This window comes from Pleurodeles waltl, chromosome 2_1 (assembly GCF_031143425.1).
Source record: "Pleurodeles waltl isolate 20211129_DDA chromosome 2_1, aPleWal1.hap1.20221129, whole genome shotgun sequence".
NCBI lineage: Eukaryota > Metazoa > Chordata > Amphibia > Caudata > Salamandridae > Pleurodeles > Pleurodeles waltl.
Window position 1 is genome coordinate 347,365,087 of NC_090438.1, and position 18,173 is coordinate 347,383,259.

General features: G+C 41.8%; 1 long non-coding RNA gene across 1 annotated transcript in view; it reads right to left on the reverse strand.

The window, feature by feature from the left end:
* The window catches only part of LOC138258837 (uncharacterized), a 120,746-nt gene that overhangs the window by 79,363 nt on the left and 23,210 nt on the right, over window positions 1–18,173 (reverse strand). Inside the window, exon 2 of the long non-coding RNA XR_011198588.1 lies at window positions 14,888–14,983. This is a non-coding gene — a long non-coding RNA (uncharacterized lncRNA). The remainder of the gene's footprint in view (window positions 1–14,887; window positions 14,984–18,173) is intronic.

The following is an 18,173-nucleotide window of genomic DNA, read 5'->3' on the forward strand; positions in this document are numbered from 1 at the left end:
TTTCCCAGGACAAGAACAATGAGGATACTGACTGGAGTGGAAGCTGCAACAATATTGTTCAAGTTTCAAGTTTAAGTTTATTATGTTACGGAACTCTGATGGAGATCCACATAAGATAAAAACATAAATACATAAATGGAAGAAAAATAAGAGATAACAAAGACAATATATGGAATATCCCTTCTCATTCACTCCAGTCAAATACATCCAAAGTTGGCATTAGGGCCTTGCAGATAATAGACCTTTGATACTCCATGGTCTTCGCCCTGGTAATGGATGCTTTCCAGCTGACAGTCCTGCCAGACCAACTTTTTTCAGGGGGTCATATAGTAGCACCCTGGACTTTGTTCTTTTTGACTTGAGGGTCTGGCACTATATAAAAGACGTGAAAGTGGGCAACCAGAATACTAGCGACCATGCTCCTCTTCAAATCATATACGATAGACAATTTTTACTAGGAGCTGCGTCTTCCCCTGATCTTGTATCTACTGATGCCCTGAAGATGTCTAGCAATAAGCGTGCGGTTAGATTGGACTCTTTCCAGAATTATAATAAACTATGGGGCAAATTATGTGCTATAGTCTCCAGTCACCAGCTTTTTGATGATCATCTCACACTTACCCAACTCGAGGTTATGTCCTTCCATTTGGATCTTTTTGCCACCCTCAAAAACGTGTTTTTTAAATCTGTTAGGGTAACAGCCCATCTCCCCTCCCACCCTAGCAACAAGTGGTTTGATAAGAGATGTAGAGAGGCCAATAGCACCCTGATCGAAGCGTTAAGATCAAAAGACAGAGAAGAAATTGTTAAAGCAAGACAAAACTACGTCTCCAAATTTAAGTTGTGTAAAATTGAACATGAAGAGACGTTATGGAGCGAATTGGCCCAGGCCGCTAGGGCCCCTGACCTCAAACGCTTCTGGTTTTTGGTCGCTCGTAGCGATCAAATTCAAGTATCCAAGCCAGAGTGCTACATTGCTCCTGAAGTCTGGCTCACCCACTTCAGGGAATTGTATGGCTCCCTGTCTGACTGCGATTTTACAAGCCCTGGGGAGATGACATCTCTACAGTTGCCAGTGACTACTTTGCTACCTTTTTCACTAAAAGAAACTGAGCTTGCCATCACTGCCCAAAAATCAGGGAAGGCCCCAGGGCCAGATGGCATTCCCTCTGACATGTATAAAGCAGATTTGAATAACTGGAGTCCGTACGTAAATAGGATTTCTAATGCTGTTTTGACAAATAGATCTTATCCTGGGTCATGGAAAGAGGCAATTATTGTGCCTATACACAAGAAAGAGGAGCGGGGCTCACCAGGGAACTACAGACCTATCAGCCTCTTAGATATATAATATTTTGCTACCAGTTACTAAGCAGGCTGAAAAAATGGATAGCGGATAATCAAGTACTCAGCCATCTCCAGGCGGGCTCTAGAGACACAGTTAGTACAATTGACCAGGTTTTCTGTTTTCTTTCCATTAAATGTAAAACAGATGATGTGGATTCAGGCTACCTCTTTGTGGCATTTGTAGATCTGAAATCTACCTTCGATCTTGTTTCACGCCAAAAGCTGTGGGAAGTTATGAGTAGTGTGGGGGTTCCATGCCCCATGTTAAACATAATTAGAGATCTCTACACTGGCAATTGTGCTAGATTCCGATGGGGCCTGAAAGGTGAGCTAACATTGGAGTTCCCCACAAACCGTGACGTGAGACATGGCTGTGTACTTACTCCCACATTATTTCTTTTATTCATCAGTGCATGCATCCCCTATCTTCTGGAATGTTCTAGCGATGCCCCCAGATTGGGAGGGCAAAAGTTCCCATGCCTCCTATTTGCTGATGATACCTTATTAATGTCACAGACGGCTACTGGTCTCTCTAACTTGCTCATGATTTTTGTGGCCTTTTGCAAAGAGCATGGCTTAGAAATCAATTCAACAAAAAACAAATACATGGTGTTAGGGGATAAAAAGCAAAAGATGAAGAGACCCATTCATCTGGAGGGTGTCACACTGGAAAGAGTGGGTGCTTTTGATTATTTAGGACTAAAACTGGAAAATTTACACAAATGGCATGCTCATCTCCAGAAATCAGTAATGTGTTTGAAACAAAGGGTGGGGGGTATTGTGAGATTTGCAGCCAGATCCCCCAGATTTGCCATGACCCCCACTCTAGAAATATACAAATCTCAAGCAAGGGGGGGGGGGGCTATATGGAGCTGAGCTGTGGGGCCACTGCAACCTGGAGGATTTGGTAAGGGTGGAAAATTATTTCTTAAAGATGTTGTTAAGAGTTCCTCCTAGTACCCCATCCTTACCAATCCGAATGGATTTAAATATTTTTCGAATTAGCCAGATTGCTGCCCTAAGGCCATTGTTGTTTTGGATCCGACTGGTCATTAGATTCTCTCATTCCATTTAGACTTGGGCTGATCAACCTGGTGAGCACCAATTCTACTTCAAAAATCAAGTGGTGCACTTATGTAGAGCGGGCCTTTTCTTCTCTTGGCCTGGGGAACTATTGGAAGGACCCTTCATCTATTCCAAAAAATGCTATTCAGATATTGAAGGATGCATTCTGGCTTAATGTCCAAACTTTGCATTTGGTAGAAGCCTCTTCTTCTGCTATGACCGGCAGTTTTTTACAAACCAAATGTCACTACGAGTTTGAGCACTTTATGGATACATTACTTTCTCCACTTGCACGTGCTCTGTCTATCAAAATTAGAATAGGGTCTCCTTTGTGTACCCTAACCTATAAATGGTCTAACACAACCAATAGGTCCAAGTCATGCCCAATGGATTGTGAGAAGGAAGAATCTATGATTCACATCCTCTTCCAATGCCATGCACATTCCAAACAGAGGGCTCTCTGGATCATCCCTTTATGTAAATGAAAGGGCTTTAGGAATTGTTTACCGGCCTTGAGGATATTCAAGTCGGATCCATCTGTGCTATTGGCATGTTCCTTGGCAACATTTTTTAAATCCATTTGGCATTTTAGACTCAGAATTTTAAAAGACAAAATGTGGGTATAGATATTAGTAGTAGGCAACGCAGGCTACAGTTGCGAAATATAACGCATGGTTAGCATTATATCTTAGACAATGCACAACTAATATTGCATGCCCTTACTATATTTGTATATTGATGCAAATATTCAGGTACTGCATCTCGTTTTATTAAGTTTTTAGGATTTTAGAGTATTATCTCATATCTTAATGATTTTATGTCTTATTTCTATTTTCTTAAATGTTTTGTATTGCGGTTTTATGGTACATTTCTACCGAAATAAAGTGATGATGATGATGAACAAATACATTTGACTTTGATAAACAAATTGAAATAAGTTAATACAAAGTTAAAAAACACTTAAATAGTTAAAAACTCTAGCACAAAACATTTGATTTGGCGGGATAAATAAGGCTTGAGATAAATTAGAAGCCGATCTAAGTGAAAGAGATAGACAAAAGGGGCGCAGCCACTTACGACGATAAGGCAGTAAGGTCGAACAAATTAAGACAACATGCTTCAAATCCTGAATGCCATTATTACATAGATTACAAATGGCGGAAGAGCCAAACCATTTTGCTTGTAATGTGTTCAGGGGGAGCTGCCCCTGTCGCAGCAGGAGCCAGAATCTTCTCACCCCATGAGGCAAATTCCAGGTAAGGTAAGGCTGTGTGACCCCTGGCCTTAAAGAGTCAGCTATTATATCGAAATTCTGTCTATGTATACAGACCTGACTATCCTGGCTAAAACTCACTGCCCGAGTTGCTTTCCTAAGAGTGAATTTAAGCCGTGATGGTGAAAGGGTAAAGATTGCAGATGGATCTAGTTTTAAAAGATCCGTGGCGTATAAGAAATTCCTACTAATGGTTTATTTTACTTTATGACCAGCTAGTATTTCTTTTTGTTAGCAGTGACCGCAAAGAATCGTCACAGCTTGTCATCAGATTAAACATCCAGCGAATTATTGCAGCCAGGCCTTGTATAAAAGCGCTACACAGGCCCAACTCAAGTCTTAATAACGGTGCAGAGAAGGCAGAGTTTACGGTTAAAATATTTCTTAAAACACGTCCCTCGAGTTTATCGAGAAAGATCCACTTAAAAACTGCAATATGCTCAATACCATACAGTAACGATGGAGGTCTCGTTACCCAATAAACCTCTAAGAGATGTTTAAAATGCCTTCTGCCTGTTGCTCTATAGAGGGTATTCAAACCATTGGCTTGGGAATGGGCCTTTCTTTGATTATGCTCAATGTGCTCTCCTTCTTTGAGATTCCTGCAGACAATTTCACCCAGGAATGTGTAAGAAGTTACTCTTTCAAGCTGTTGAGCTCCCATGGTCCAGTTAAAATTGCAGTACTTTAATTTTTTTTCCCCATGAAAGCACAAGATTTTACTTTTTGAGCAATTTATCTTTAAAAAGTGCGCTTCAGAATATTGTTCAAGGGCTTTTAATCTGTTATTAAGCCCTGTTGGGGTACGATCTAAAATGATTATGTTGTCTGCGTAAAGAAGACAGCATAACAAACTGTTTCCTAATTTGGGAGCAAAACCCTCACATGAGATTAAATGTGCTGGTAAGTCTGAAAGATACAGAGAAAATAACAATGGAGCCAGCATACATCCTTGTTTTAAGCCATTTTTAGTTAGAATAACATGAGATAGACCTAGTTCACCCCTTAGCAGAACTCTGCACCAGATGGAGGAGTAAAGAGCAACCATGAGATCAAAGAGGATGCCAAAACTTCTTCCATAACAGGACACGGTCAACCTTATCAAATGCTGTAGAGAAGTCTATAAAGGATGCATAGATCTGCTTCCCTTTAAGAGAGACATATTTTTCATTAATTACTTGCAAAATGGAAATGTTGTCAATTGTGCCATGATTTCTCTTAAAACCTGACTGCTCTAAGGGAATAATTTTGCACCTTTCTGCCCAATCATTAATCTGTTACAGTAGAAATTTAGCAAAGATTTTTCCGAACGCATCCTAGAGTGCAATCTGGCGGTAATTCATAGGACAGTTTTGATCACCTTTTTTATACAAAGGGACAATGACACTACTCTTCCAAGACTGAGAGACATCCCTGACTTCATAATAATACTGGAACACCGAGAATAAAATCTTACACCAGGAGGATATGTCATGTTTTATTAACAATATTGGGATTTTATCTGGTCCCATAGCTGCGAAACTACACATTCCTTTTATTGTGGTCTCAATTTCTTTTAGGGTTGGATATGAGTAAAGGGAGTCGGAGCAGGTTTGAGGGATTACCACAGTAGTACCATTTGAGGCATAGAGATCAGATAGAAAAATTGACCAGCTAGACTCGCTAATAGCTGTTGGTAGGGGTCTAGTTCTTGTACCACACAATTCGGCAATCAGAGACAAAAACTGCCTAGTATGGCCGGAGAAGGCTGCTTCTCTTATTGCAACCCAGGACTTATCTGTGGCGTCCTTTTTCGGGTGCGCCCTCAATCTCCTTCTCTTTCTTTTTAGGATATCTAACTGAGATTGCCTCATGGATGAATAATCCCTATGCTGTTTACAGATTAGAGTGTTTATTTCTCTGTTTACTAATAAAAGGGGAGGGGGCTTTGCTATATATTTATTCTGAGGCTTTTGACTAGGAACTGAGGCAACCAGTTGCATGAAATTAATGAAACTCCATTTCTTTCCCTACCCAGCTACCAAGGGAATTCGGGGTACTTTCCAGGACTCCTTTAAGCCCCTTAAAACTATTCGGGGACCAAAATGTTCTACCATTTTTTAACGCTTAACTGGGGGTGCTGCCCTGCCAGACTCCATGAAACAGTGCGTTGTGCCTTCAGGTCAAGTGTTACTACCAAAACATTGTGATCACTAAGGGTAGTCTGTACTACTAGTAAATCCTTTAATATAGAGAAAGACTGATAGTTTGTTACCACGTAGTCCAGAATTGCAGCACCCCCAGGCGATTTGTGGGTCGGATGGGCTGGGGAGTCAGATGGAAGTCTACCATTAACAATAACACAATCTTTCTCTCTTAAATATTCTAGAAAGAGCCTCCCATGCTTATCAGACTTTAAATTGTGGGGAAAAATGCAAGGCGGTAATCTAAAAGCTTCTTCCTTTTCCTCATCCCAAAAGGATGCAAGCCCCGGGTTAGAAATCTTACTATTTAGATCTCCTACCATAATGATTTGGGTTTCTGGATCCCTGTCACAAAGTTCCTTTATGTAAAGAAATATCTTTAGTAGGAGATTATTAAAAGGGACACCGGACAGAACATAAGAGTTAATCAAAGTGAGGGAGACTACCTTGGCGCCAATTCCAATGCGGTGTAATGTTACTGCTAAAAACAAATTGCTAGAATCCCTATAACATTCATACTGCCAGTGAAGTCTATTCTACAGCAAACATGCAACCCCCTCCTTTGCATGACCCCTCATTGAGAGGGAGGCCTTACAAGAGAAGGAATAATAATTTTTAAACTGAAGCTCCCCAATAGACCAGGTTTCCTGAAAACAAATCATATCGGAATTGAGAGAGTTCAGAAAAAATATTTTTTTCCCTTTAGACTTTATACCTGCCACATTCCAAGATACGAGGGTTAGCTCATTGCTACATTAGTGGTGCTGTTGGTCTAGAGGTTGTATTAGTACTACTCAAGACTGCTGGTAACCAATTCCAAGAATGGGGGTTGATACTTAAATCAGGAGGAGGACAAACGGGAAGGACACTAAATAATACTTCCCGGCCATAGGACCCGAGGTGAATTTTTAGGTCCTGGAAAGTGTGAGAGTTTGTGTCCTGTTTAGCCACAAGGATGCCTGAGGGGAAAGGTTTCCGCACACCATCGGAAAATTGGTGATCCCGCTTGGTTAACCTTAAAGCCCTCTCGCTCTAGACGGGAACTACATCAATACCTTTACGTTGTAAAGACTCCAAATTGATTAATATTTTGTTAACTGTCAAATTGGAGAAAAACGATACACATGACGACAGACCAGAATCTGCAACCTTAAAATAAAACATTTGTAGGTCCTTACTTTCAATCATTCTAAGGGGTTCAATACTAGAAAAACATTTTAACAATAGAGATCTATTAAGGAAAAGATCATTGTCAAATAAGAGCAGGAAATCTAATGTCAAGGTGTCCACAGGGTAGCGACCCTGTCCTGTTGTAATGGGTTGCAGCCAGGACTGGATGGATGAGGGTCCTGTGGTAGCTTCAAAAGTTTGAACAAGGGGGTTCAAGGTTGTCCTAGTGGGTTGGAAAGTAGTTGGCTCACAAGGTGAAATTTGGTTGGACGTTTCGGAAATGCCGATAGGTGGGTGGGGGTCACACATTAACAAAGAAACAGAAGGTGCGAGACAACAATGTAAAGCTGGAGCCTCCTGGATTAAGGAATCTTGCAGGCCGGATTGTACTTTGGAAAAACGTATCTTTCTCTGACCTTTTTTGGGGTGTCTCCGGGTAGATTTTTTAGACCTCTTTTCTTTTTTCTTTTTATGTATTAGAGGCTGCTCAGGGATATCCGATATACTAGTTAAGATGTTAGCCTTTGAACGAGCTTTAAAGATTGGAAACATAGCCGTCTCTGAATTTTGGCAGACCGATTCCAAATCTGTCTCTGTTGTAAAATTTCTTAATACAAATCTAATCGAGTTAACTGGGCTTTCAATTTGCATGAGAGTCGTGGGCGGTTGTCCCACCTGCGGTGCTCCAGCCTGAGGAAAAAAATCAATACCGGCGGGTGTTTCACTATTTACAATAGTGTGATTTCGTGCTAGGAAATCATTGCAGGGCTGCGTGCAAAAACGAGGATATATTCCATTGGCAGTTGTAAATTCTTTTAAAATAGCTGTTACGGAATCGAGAATGCAATCGGACCCGCCAACAAATTTTTCTAAAAGGTTCAAAATGGAGGATAGGAGACGCTCTAGGCTTGAGAGCGAAGAGGAGACCAAAGTATTTTGATCATGATTAATGCTTAAGGGATTAATGTTTAGACTTAGATCGGGTGTTGTTGAAAGGTGGGAACAAAGAGAGGAGTGGTTGGAGGGTGTACTGCTGAAAAGCTGTAATCCCTTAGGTAGAGTGAGAAGCAATGGCGGGGGAGGAGTTGCTTCCTGATGAGATCCATATCTTTGGATAAGTTCTAAGTCTAAATCAGGAAGGGTGAAATCCCCGGGGGGATTCTCCAGGTTGATATATGACAAAAGAACATCAGTGCCAGGATCATGAAATAGAGTTTCCTTTGCTGGGGTTAAGCTGATCACGTCATGATTTGGAAGGGGAATTATATCTGCAACAGATGAAGAGACCTTGCAGGAAATGTGAGGCTCACGAATAGAGGGAGATATATGAGATAAAGCTGGGCTTTTTTTTTAGATTTACCAAGATATGTGCGGGGGTTGGTTCCTTGTGATGCAGACAAGTGGAAAGGGGTTCCTCTACAAAAGGAGAACCCTTTTGAGCTAAAGAGTCTGGCTTTGAAGAAATAAAGGGGACCTTCTCTTTATCCCATAGGGAAAAATTTCAATTTCGGCACTTTAGGCCTAAGGTATTTAAGATTTTATTGCGCAATGGACTAGATTTTATTTTTGAACATGATCTCCCCAAAACCAGATGGCCAGATTTCAATTTATTTGCTGTCATTTTATCTTCAGTGTGCTAGGTCCCCGAGCTTTCATTGTCGAGCCACCAATACCTCTCTCGTAACCTCTACGGCTCTTTAGACTGAAGTTCCGAAAGTCTCCAATTTGCTACGCTGTATCGTCGATATATCGCCCACAGCCTTTGAACAGACTTTAAAAATGTCTTTGAACGTAGTAAGGAGAGGCGTTGGTAGTAGATATGGTAAATTCACTGTACTCGTGATCACCAACTGCAATATAATTTGGCGTAGCTCCAAGATGCCAAAGACACCACTCCAAAGTCACCGATCTGCAGTGGTGTGGTCAGATAGTATAAAAGACCGTGGGCGGACCACTTACACCCCCACCACAACCTCCGTGGTCTCCTCGGCCCCTTCCGTGGGTACCTGAAATGGGCTCCTTGCCCACAGTGGAACGTCAAATGGGGCGAGCGGCGGGGCAAGGAGATGGCCCCCGGCGGGGAATGGTAACTTGTTGCGCTCCCTGTCTCTGTGGCCCTCTCTGCAAGTTCTTAGTGGGCTCCTTGCCAACAGCAGGACAGCTGACCGCAGCTGAGAGACAAAGTGGTGAGGAGGTAAGGACGCAAAGGTGCCCAAAAGCCCACAGAGACAAGGAAACAGGACAGAACGATGGCCTCCACCAGGCAGATAGACTCCTAAAACAAACGGGGGATTCCGAAATGGCTTGCCGCGCTAGTCGACCAGCTCCCCTGCAACCGGGGCGATCCGCGATCTCCTGGCCCTGCTTCCAAAGCCCGCAGAACTTTGATAAATATGGAAGCTGGTGGGCCGGGCCACCAAAAACTGCCCCTCCACTCCCGGGGTCGTCCACGATCCCGCGTCACAGTCCTGCGGATCGATCTTGCGGGTCCTCAATGGGGGGGGGCGACCCTCCGGCAGGAAGCGGTATCTAGTGGCAGTGGCGGTGGATGAAATCATTTCTCTGTCCCCCTGCGGCACAGTCGGTTGTCTCAAAATGGACAAGCTGGATGAGGAGAACATCGCAAGACAAACCAATCAACAGTATGAGAACAGAGGAAAATTAGAATTCATAGATTTGGTATAGTAGTTTTATTGGGCAGAGTGTAAACATACGATTAACTGACCAATAGGGAATTTGGGGATAGTTTAGGTGACTTTGATATAACAATGCCGCAGAGGGAAGAGACTAGAGATTTTTAGGTGTCTTTAAGTGCCAGCTGGTGTTAGTTGAGGATCCTGACTTATGACAAAAGAGACTAATGCTTGATGGATTTCTCTGCTTAACTACATGTATTTCATCCCGTTGATGCAGCTGACTTTGCTATTGATTTGCACTGTAACTTTAGAATGTGTTGTAGTTCAAACTTTGATTAGATTGCGTTTCTTCCACCGCTTTGGACAACCAGTGTTGTTTCTGTATGTGTTTCATTTGATTTTGAGATTAATCTATATGACCTTAACGTTGCTGATATAGGGAAATAAATATACTAGATTTTTACTAAAGGTGTGGTTATTCATGACTGAAAGGTCGTGGTGCGTGATAATTACTGACTCCATTGATTATTGATTTATTGATTATTGATGATTGTTGATTATTGTGCTTTGATTATTGATTCATGTAGTGGAGTTATGGTAAGAACTTCTTAATTGCGAGTCAAAAGGTTCATCAACCTCTTTGCTTCCCCTTGTAAGTTTACTTATTAATGTCTGACGCGCTAACAGTGACGAATGGAAATATTCCTTTCCTAATGTGCCAGCCATTTGGAAAACAAGGGGCAGAATATTAGAATCTCCTGTCATCATGGCCCCAGTCAACTTCATGTCATCATGGCCATTTCAAAACCTTAGAATGATAGGTTAGTAGGGATTTTTTTACACAAACACTGTCGGCCTCATTATGAGTTCGGCGGATGGGAAGACCTGTCTGCGGAACTTCAGACAGGAAGGTTGCTGCCATGCTGGCTACCTCCCAGCTGGGCCCATTACAACTTTCTCGTTAAGCTGATGGGCAGAAATCAAGGTTTCTGCCCGTCAGCTCTGTGGGAAAGTGGCAACAGCATTATCACTGGCTTGTAACCGAGTCTGGGTCAATCGTGTCGCCGGAGTGGACACCAGAACCCTCGTAATGCTCACTGTCTGCACAGCAGACAGTGAGCATTTCGAGGGTGCTGGGCAGGAGGGCCCCTGCACTGCCAATGCCGTGTAGGGTCCCCATGCAGCCCCCTGCACCTGTTCTCTGCCAGCCTTTTCATGGGGGTGATACTGCCATGAAAAGGATGGCGGAGAACCAGGTAGTAATCAGCAAGGCCGTACTGCATGAAGCACCGTCCTGACTGATTCCAACCTCTGCCACCGTCAGCCCATTGGGATCACTGATCCCGGCAGTGACAGCAGTACCCTGGTGGTCTGACCACCAGGGTCGTAATGTGATGGTCGGAGTACCACAGCAGCAGCAGTCCTGACTGCCATCGCAAGAGTCTTGACACCGCCAGCCTCGTGATCAGGTTCTGTGAATCCTGAAATGGTCTATCTGATTTCATGGAAGGGATAGAGTCAGCCCTAAGGGAAGTGTTTTAATGGGAAGTTCGATCTTCCAAATTAATCTCCTCTATAGAGATTCAGCTCTCTCTGGCTGGTCAAAAATGTGATAAGATCCCCAGACCAGAAATCCTGCCCTCAGATTACTGTACCGTTGACATTGAACTGAAGTAAATGTCATTGGTTGACATATTAAAGAAAAATAATAATAAGTTGGGGCGTGCTCAATGTAATGGGCAAAAGCAGCAGCTGTTCCAATTAAAAAAATATATCATTTGATTCTCACAAACAGCTACTGTCCAATCTTGTTTGTTAGACAAGGTAGATAAAAATGTCATTAAGCTTTTGGCAAACAGATTATAGGACTTTAGCCGTGGGATGGTGGAACAAGGCCGTATTTGTCAAAAATATACCCTGCCGAAGAAAGGAAGACTTTTTAAAATCCTTTTCTTAATTTACGTACTGTGTGTTACATCGTAGATTGAATTTTTTAAAACCATCCATGGTGAATTGTGGGTCTGAGAGCCAACCATTCAATGCCGTCTTCCTGTTTTCACCTCAAAGATCACCTCAGTCTGATTTGGGACCCAGGGAGAAAGTAAATATTGATTTACTGTCACTAATAAGGCTCAGTGAGTGGGGCTCTCTTTTAATTACACAGCGGGCTCGGGGAATGGAGCGCCTAGGGCTTAATAAGGCTCAGAGAGGGTGGTCACACTCCTCCCTCCAATATGAAATGAAGTGGCCCCCAGGAATGGGGTTCCTAGGGCCCAAAGAAGGCCCAGGGAAGAGAGATACACACCTTCTCCCCTAAAAATAGAAAATCACCCCCCCCCACCCTTAGACCCACTCAACGGAACTCAGGTTCAAAGCAGTTGGAAACCCACTAATTTCTTTTTCCCAGAGCCATAGATCTGCGGATCCTCCATGGATCCATGGAGCTGAGAAAAAAAATCCCAGAGTCTTAAAATAGCTGAAGCCACATCTTTGTTAATGTGGTGGCAGCCAATTAGATCAAATATTTTGATCTGTTGGATCCACAAATCTTCAACATCATGATATATACAATTATTTCTTCTCCTCAATTTCAAATAAACTACTGAATGGATTTACACCAAATGACGAAAAAACACTTTCTGGACCAAGATCTAGCTTTCTGCAATATTTGGTGTAATTCTATTCAGTTGTAGCCGTGTCTAATTTTCCCTGAGTAAAGTGCATAGAGGAAACGTGTTTTGGGATCCCCCTTCTTCTCAGCCTCCACTTGACTGATCACCCTGAAACTTTCCAGTAAAGAGCTCGGTGGATGAACTTTTTTTTGGAAATTTTCAGGAAGATTTGCCAAATTATGTCAAAGCAAAAAATCCACATTCCTATGGAAACTCTGACTGGTTATAACAAGACAATAGCAATTGTCTTGGTGCATAACAATGGCCTGTGTAGTGCTTACCTGTGTGGTAAAGATCTCACGTGGTTATGGTAACACACCAGCTTGAATATTCTTCTATTCTATTTGCGTGAAGCCAATGAAAAAAGAAAGCCAGCACAATTCTACGCTTCTTGCATCATGAAGGCCAATGGTACTTCTCAAGAAGCATTCAAAATCATACAGTTTTCCAGTTAGTTCATGGATTCATCCCTCCCACATTGTGAACCTCTTTTCACGTTCTCCAGGGAAAAGATTCAAGCCATTTACAATGCCTTTTACCCTTATGCTCCTTAGTCCATGGTGATCCTGAATACTGCCAGCACAGAATCCACATCTCCTCCAGACAGCTCACTACAACATTTTACTCCATTGTCTCTAGATCACATACTGCAATAAATTAAAGTAATCAAATCAGGTTCTCTGGATGGTCCTTGTCCTGCTAGATCTTTCATCAAATAACCACTATGAGGCTCACCATATTTCTAGGCCTCTATTCTCTTTATGATAAAGCTGCATCAGTTACTTCGGAGTAGAAAAGAGCTCCTGTCATTTCCTAAAATGTCTTCTTTGGAGGGTGCAGTTTTGAATAACATCGACCTATGTCACTGCTACCTTTTGTTGGCAAAGTAGTGAAGGACCCATATTTCTACCTTTATCACCTCCAACTCTCTCCTTGGGACAGCACAAGAAGGCTTCTGCCCCACAGAGGGCATTGAAATGGTGCTAGTTGCAGTACAAAATGAGCTCCGCATGAGTCTAGATCAGGGAGGCATGGCTGCTTTTATCCACATTTAACTATCTGCTTGATACCATGTCCCATGTGGCACTTATCTCGAGGCTGCATGGGGCTGAGCTTTGGGGGCGACTACTGAAATGGATTCATCATTCTTCCAAAGACAAAATATTTTGATACCACATTTCTGCCCTTCTGGGCTCAGCGTGCAGAGACCTCCAAGAATCCCCACTCAGCCTCACCCTTTTCAATCTTTATGTGATTCTTCTAGCTAAACCCCTTTGCCCATTTGGACTTTCTTCCATGGGTTGTGGGAATAACACACAGCTTAACCCTAGACTAAGTGGAAACTCTGCAGCAGCTTGATCCAATTTCCACACTTCTCTTACAAATTTTGCAGCATAGCTGATTGCCTTAAACTTAATGCTAATAACACTGAGGTTGTGGTTTAGAGGTGGGAGTGTCATGATTTGGTATAGTGCCGGGTTGTCAGACACACTAGATAGGTGCCCTACACCCTCTTCTTCGGTAAACAATCTGGGTGTCTACTTGATGACAAAGCTACCCATAGATTGCAGGTCACTAAAGTTATGACTGCTTGCTTTTTCACCTTAAAGTCTTAAAGAAAAAGTCCCATTTTCTTCCTGAAAATACCCACTTCAACAACATTTAGGCCATAGTTGGTTCTTGTCCGGACTATACTAATGCACTTTATTTAAGTATCTAGCAGTAATGGTCATGAATAGAATCAATCAAAGAAAACAGATATATTCAAGCAATATATTGAATGTAATCACCAATCAATAAATTACATCAAAGAGGAAACACAGTTAATAATGGCTGTTAAAAGTGATCCCTATCTGGGTGGTTACCCCCAGATTTTCATTATTTTATGGGACTCACCTACCTGTAATCTTGAATTCTATCACCGGGACACTGCTACCAAGTGCCCAGTTTATGTACCCTGACCTCTAAAACATTTCAAAATTGATTAGAACCTGATTGGCATATTTAGCTTTTCTATACGGCCATAGTATATGGTGCAGAAATACATTTGTGACATGGAAAGTTAAATGACACTTTGGACTGCAGCACCTATTGTCCCTACCCTACAGTCAAACAAAAATCATGGTTTCTGACCCACCACGTGTAGCCTGACAACAGCAGCTGGAACCCTGCTGCACATACCTGTCATAATCACACTTTTGACAGGAAGAAAAACCTGATTGTAAATATTAAATATGTCAACCTTGAGCTCACCTTGCTGCCAACAAAGTATGGTGCATAATATTGAAGAGTGGAACATGTGACATTAGAAATAGCATGTTCCTTCAGACTCTAGGCCCAAAATAACTTTCTAACTGGCCAGGTTGTAGCTGGCATGTAGAAAACGTCAAACCACATATTATGCATTTTAATCTGTACCTTTGGACCTGTACCAGGTACAGAATCCATTCAATTGCCTATTTTTATATTGAATAAAAAACAATGTAATGTTAAAGTTAGATGTTTATTAAATATATGGGAAATTAAATTGTAGAAAGTTACCTTTATCTTCCTGATGCTGCTAGAGTCCAATTTACATTAGCTGTCCAGCAACTGCCCAAATTGTCCTTGGCTGGAATTAGGGGTGATTGCAAATTCCTATGTATTATAACAGAAATAACTTAATGTCATATAAAAGTGCATTGTAATCTCTTCTCTTGCAATTTCTACAGGGTCTTGAGTGTTTTCAGAAGTAACTGAAAGGAAGCATGTTTGTTCTATCCAAAGCACCAACGAAAAAATGAGCATGTCTCTTTAAGAATATGCAAATTGTTTCAGGTCTGACTTGACAGAACAGCAAAGTTTTCTAAAATATATTTTTACCAATGTTTTCAAACATGCATAGAGAGGGACTTTGTCGCCACCCAGAAAAGTCCAAACCTTCCTCACATAATTCTATTGGCTGTTTGGGGGTATCACTCAACTTTTTATGATGTGATTCCATTAAAATTCAAGCAGGGCTATTTAATATGCGGAAATCATTTCTTTATCTGCTTTAAGCACTATGTACAGAACTAACTACATTTTGGTTTCCTAATTCACATCATTGGCAAAGCTAATAGGGCTGTATTTAATGTGCCAAAAAGAATCTGTGTATGATGTTGTCAATGACTACGTTTACATATGCCAGCATACTAAAGCCAGGCAGATTGGCTTTGCCACTGCTTACTCCTTCTCTCGCTCTGGGATTTTGAAGCGGTCCGAAGAGTTAGCAAGGTATTATGTGGTTGCCAAGTAAAATATCAATAAATAAATGTGTCTGTTGCTTCCAAATAAAACAACATAGCATGCTTGCTCTTTCTATTCTTGATCTAGGGTTTTGAAGCATGTTGTCCACCTTAAAATGTCTTGCAGTCTAAGGAGCATAGTCAGCACAGCTGGACTTTTGGGTACGGGGGGCGTGAAGTAGCTACCTGCTAGAGGTTGTTTCCAACATGAATAATCCTCATTCAAACCAGTTTACAAATTGAGCTGCTAAAATCTGTCAAGGGATTAGCGAGATCATCTCAAAATCCAGCACTTAGAAGTTCAAAATCTGGAGGTTAGAACCTCAGCTTTTTTATTATGGATTATGGATTATTTAGTGATTAGACTGGATAATAGTAACACTGTATATTCCAGCTAGCATCAGTACAGTCTCTCTGAGGCTTGTTGTTTGAAATCCCAGATAACAAGTACATGGAAATTCCAGCCCATATGTACATAGTGTGGACTCAAGACCTAGGTCAGGCTAAAATTGGGGCTGGTTGTGATTTGAATAGTATTATTATCATTTACATAAAGGTTTTCTACTAACAAATGTTACTTCTTACCAAGTTGCCAAAGTGTTCTACTTAATTAGGAGCTCTAAACAATCAAGGAACTAACTTCAGGATGTTTTGCCTCTAAAAAGAGACTTATTTCTGAAAAGGAGACGTCAGTCAGGGTTGGTTTGCACTGCTTCTCATGACACATAGCCCCTGCCAGATATTTCTGATGCCTATTATATTAGGTGACCTTGTGTGTGATTGAAATCTAAAGACAACCTCAAGACTGTGCTCCGACATCTCCTCAGCCCCTGAGGGGATCATTAAAAAAGCTTCTCACTCTAACCTTGCTAAATAGGTTACACCCAACAAGGACTACACTGTGAAACAGGGAGCGGCTTTGAATCATCTGCTCAGTAGTTCACTTGAAAGCGCTACCCCTAGGGTAGCGCGAGTTTCCAGATGCCCTGGTGGCAGTGCCTTCAACATAATAGGACGCACTTTCCCTGTTTGGGCATGGTGCACCTGTTGTAAGGTGTGCGGTGACACGAACAGGAAATGTGTGCCCTCATCATATTATGACCCCCGTTGTGGTAAAACCAATTAAAATTGCCTTCACGAAAAAATTGAGAATGTTAGACGTGAGACTACGAAACCCAGTGCAAATATGTGAGCGCAACCTCAAGCAATGAGCAATTGGGCAAGGTAATATAGTCGTCATTTAATGTTAGCCAAGAACGTATATAAAGAAATCAAAATAAAGCAACGCAGTAAATAAGAAACTGAGATGGAAGAAAGAGAAGGAAAAAATGGGAGCTCAAAATGTGGGAAGAGAAAACTGATAACTGAAAATGTTAATTAAGATCACGGAAAATCATAACTTTGCAAACCGTGACCCCAGTTACTTTTGTCAAGGCATATCTCATTTTAATTTGTTTTCCTGCCGCAGTTACAAACAAGCCGGAGGCAAAAATTGAGTTTCTCCTGAGAATTATTCAATGTTAATGAGTTCAGTCCAAGAGGGAGAGAGCACGGTCGTGGATGGGAGATGGAGGTGTGAGTGAATGGCTGCTACTTTGTCACTGAAGTAGTCCGACAATCAGTTGGAGAATAACTACTATTTATTGTAGTAGACGTGAATATGTTTGTTTCTTATAAACATATTTAAACAGTTATTACCGGTATGTGTAATACATACAGTTAAAACGAAACAAAATATATACAATAAGATTTAAAAGGAGAGTTGCTATAGCAGTGCATTAAATAATTTAAATACTCTACTCTGTAGGTGATTTTTAGGCATTTAAAAATGGTATGAATTCACAAATTTTTGCATGTTAAGCAAACATGCTGAAGGGGTTGATTTTAGTTCCGCAGTAAGTGGAAAACCTGTAGCATCAGAGTTGACTATGGCAGCCTGAATGCCGTATTGGAAGGCCCCAAGCATGTTGATAAGTTATTTACAATAAAACTGCTCCCCCAAAGGCAGGGGAATAACTTCTTAGCAAAAAATGATTGGTGCAACGGGTACAACCTCATAGTAGCCTGTTTTTTTCCCACAAATGCACCCCAAAAATGCAGGTTATTTCCTAAAGATCAAAAAAGAAATGTCCCCAAAATACATGAAGTTTCTTCCTGCACAGCAACACCACAAGGTAAAATGATGGACCGAGTGCTGAAACTTTTCAAACGCTCACCACGTCACCCCCTGCTCCCCATGGGAACAGTCTAGCCCTAACTGCCAAGCCGGGTCTTCCCTGGACCCAAAACAAGCATCCTGTTACCGGTTCTGGGGTATCAGCCACAATAGCTTGAATCCAGTGGCGCAGTGGCAAGATACCCATGTCTGGCCATACCCGAGCCACTTAGGTAGCACATAGGAACACCACAAAATAAAATGATGGGCAGAGTACTGAAAGTTTTCAATCACCCCCCCCCACAAGTCACAGATCTGGGTTTAATCCATTGTTATTTTGTTCGCCACATCACCCCAGTTTGGACCCAGCCATATGCGAATCAGTCTTGACCCTGCTCCCTGGGCA